Source organism: Rhipicephalus sanguineus, chromosome 1 (assembly GCF_013339695.2).
Source record: "Rhipicephalus sanguineus isolate Rsan-2018 chromosome 1, BIME_Rsan_1.4, whole genome shotgun sequence".
Lineage (NCBI taxonomy): Eukaryota > Metazoa > Arthropoda > Arachnida > Ixodida > Ixodidae > Rhipicephalus > Rhipicephalus sanguineus.
In genome coordinates, this window is record NC_051176.1 from 138,673,878 (window position 1) to 138,677,664 (window position 3,787).

The following is a 3,787-nucleotide window of genomic DNA, read 5'->3' on the forward strand; positions in this document are numbered from 1 at the left end:
GTGTTTCTTTCGATATTTCAGTAAGCGTGCCGTTCTCCAGCATCTATAAGTATGTAGATAAAGCTTGTGAAAGGTCGCGGTGCCTCATCGAGGGCGAGGCGGTGTACGACGCAGGCCACGTTGTTGAATGCGCGGTCGAGGCCGTCAACGGAGATCGCATCACCGTCGCAGCTCTCGTCCTGCAAACAAGTACGCAAGTGCCGCCTTGTTGCACACCCCTCTGCCGATGCCCATGATCGCAGTTTGTCTCGTAATGTTGGTTCAGTGACAACGATATTACGTCGTAGTTCAAATTAACACCGCACAGGGCCGTCGCAAGGGTATTAGAATATAATAAATAGTTAATCGCTGATTATACCACGCACAGGGCTACAGCGATTAACGTGGCAAAGGTAAGCTGGGTAGAGTTTCACGCTACGCATCCTAACGAAAAGCTTAAAAAGCTTCGCTTTTAAAAAAGTGTCTGCCTCAGGTGAAAACTTTTAGAGAATGTGCCCTATACAGCGGCAACAGGTTTCGCTTATGACTTTATGATAAGCAGTCCGCTAGGCGCGCGCTTGCCTTCATAAGTAAAATACGTATCTACACCATCCAAATGCAGCCGTAGTCTCAGATATCCTGCGCCGCTCAGCTGAGCTCACGAGGCGCGCTCACGTACGAGGCGATTCGGAGGCCGCGTCGTCGGCTCCTTTTCTAGGGGCCTTCGCGGCAGGTTGTGGGACGGCACCGCACCTGGTGTAAGTCGCCTATGCTTATAGCCTGCGTGCAATAAACGGCTTAAGTATTGGCGAGGTGCTTAAACACGGTCACAAGCTTACCTAAGAGTGGCGCGTACGGTGGGTAGTAGAAGTCACTGTCCGCGAAGTGCTTGCTGCACACGGTCGATGAAGGCGTGGGGCGCATTCCCATTCTTAGCTTGACGATCCACTCCTTCTTCAGCTTCGGGTCCTTAGGGTAGTTCTGAAAGCTAACACCTTTTTCACGAGCGGACGAAGTACACTGAGGCACAGAGCAGTACTTCACCATTGCGCAGCACTCGCCGAGGAGACAAGCGGCCGCAATCCTAAGAAACAAAGAGCTGTAGTTCTACAAGAATGTTAAGAGCAGTCCCAAGGTTGTTCGAACAGCGTCAGTAGCCACCATACGCAAAATAACCAATTGAACTGCTTTTTTGCTGAGATTTACTACAACGGTGGTTTCAACACGGCGCTGGGCCTACGTAGCAGACGAAAGCGCGCGAATCCCCGCTCTGACGTCATGCAGTCGCCGTTCGCAGCGCCGCCATCGGTCGCACACCAGGCCAATAGAGCCAGCTGTTGAGCCCACGGCGTTCTTTTTTTCATAAAGGTGCCTTTTAGCTTCGTACTGCGCGATGTAGAAATGTCTTGCCGTGGCTTAAATATTGTACACTACGAATTATTTTATTTAGAATATTAATGGTACATTCGACTGGTCGTTTGAGAGCGCTCTGACTGTATTTGAAACTGTTGAATTCAACGGCTTTAAACCTTTTCAACGAGAACAAGCAGGTACGCAAGTCATCTTTCTCCTTCCTGATCATATTTTGACCCGATAATGTTAGTAGCAATGGTTAGTTGCTACTTTACACACTTTTTTCAGCGCCTGCGGAGCGCTCGAAAACGACCAGTCGAATGTACCATAAGAAACATAAGCGTATTCTGTCCTGATTGAGACAGAGTACGTTTATAATACGAGCGGCTTGATTCATCATCATCATCATCAGCCTGTCTACACCCACTGCAGGGTAAAGGCCTCTCCCATGTTCCGCCAATCAACCCGGTCCTGTGCTTTCTGCTGCCACGTTATACCTACAAACTTCTTAATCTCATCTACCCACCTAACTTTCTGTCTCCCCCTCACGCGTTTGCCATCTCTTGGAATCCAGTCAGTTACCCTTAATGACCACCGCTTATCCTGCCGACGTGCTACGTGCCCGGCCCATATCCATTTCTTCTTCTTGGTTTCAACTATGATATCATTAACCCCCGTTTGTTCCCTGGCCCACTCTGCTCTCTTCCTGTCTCTTAAGGTTACACCTATCATTTTCCTTTCCATCGCTTGCTGCGTCGTCCTCAATTTAAGTTGAACCCACTTTGTAAGTCTCCAGGTTTCTGCTCCGTAGGTAAGTACCGGTAAGATGCAGCTGTTATATACCTTCCTCTTGAGAGATAGTGGTAGACTACCATTCATGATTTGATAATGCTTGCCGAATGAGCCCCATCCCATCCTTATTCTTCTAGTTATTTCACTCTCATGGTTTGGCTCCGCGGTTACTACCTGTCCCAAGTAGACGTACTCCTTTACAACTTCCAGTGTCTCGCCACCTATCTCAAAGCGCTGTTCTCTGCCAAGATTGTTCCACATTACTTTAGTTTTATGCATATTAATTTTCAGACCTACTCTTCTACTTTCCGTACCCAGCTCAGTAATCATGAGCTGTAATTCGTCTCCCGCGTTACTCATCAATGCAATGTCATCAGCGAATGGCAGGTTACTTAGATACTCTCCATTAACTCTTATCCCTAACTCTTCCCAATGTAGGGCCCTGAAAACCTCCTGTAAACACGCGGTGAATAGCATTAGGTTTATATAGGCTTCGTCGATGCCCTGATTCCACAGTGCCTGCATGACTGCTGATGCCTCCACCGAATCAAATGCCTTCTCGTAATCTATGAAGGCTATGTATAGGGGTTGGTTGTATTCCGCGCATTTCTCTATCACCTGATTGATAGTATGAATATGGTCTGTTGTTGAGAAGCCTGTACGAAATCCTGCCTGGTACCTTGGTTGATTGTACTCTAATGTCGTATTAATTATGTTAGCAATTACTTTTGTAAATAGCTTGTAGACAATGGACAGTAAGCTGATGGGCCTGTAATTTTTCAGGTTTTCGACGTCCCCTTTCTTATGGATCAAGATGATGTTGGCATTCTTCCAAGATTCTGGTATCCTCTCCGTCGAGAGACACTTCGTATACAGGGTGGCCAGTTTTTCTAACATAATCTCTCCACCGTCTTTCAACAGGTCTGATGTTACCTGATCCTCACCAGCGGCTTTGCCTCTTTGCATTCCCTTTAGGGCTTTCTTTACTTCTCCTGTCAATACTGGTGGGATGTCAGATTCCTCTGCGCTATTACTCCTTCTTACGTTGTCATCCTGAATGCCTCGACTGCTCTACAGATCTCTGTAGAACTCTTCCGCTACCTCAAGTATTGTATTCATGTTGTTTGTGACCTTGCCTTCCTTGTCCCTTAATGCATACATCTGATTTTTGCCTATGCACAGTTTTGCCTTCGTAGCTTGATTACTGCTTGATTACGGCTTGATTACTGGAGCGTAAAAAAGAATATATATATATATATATATATATATATATATATATATATATATATATATATATATATATATATATATATATATATATATCGACGCGACATCGGTTTCGTCAACGAGATCGGTATTGCGTTTCGGTTCAAAAGCTGTGACCGGCGAGTGTAAAAGCCCCGTTTTGTCTCAGTTCTCCTTTTGCTGTGGATTATAGTTACCTTCCCAGCGATATAATGTTGACTTTGTGAGCAACTGGTAATATATTTTTGATAGCCATATCTTTAACATATGGTCGTCACGCACTCTCGAGAGAGCGTGATCAATCAGGATTTGCTTGTGGGTGTTGCGCACGGAGGGACGCGATGGTTCGCGAGCGTAAACATGTATAAAGCTACGTCGATGGCATAATGCAAGCATGATATTAAAAACCAGTGCCACA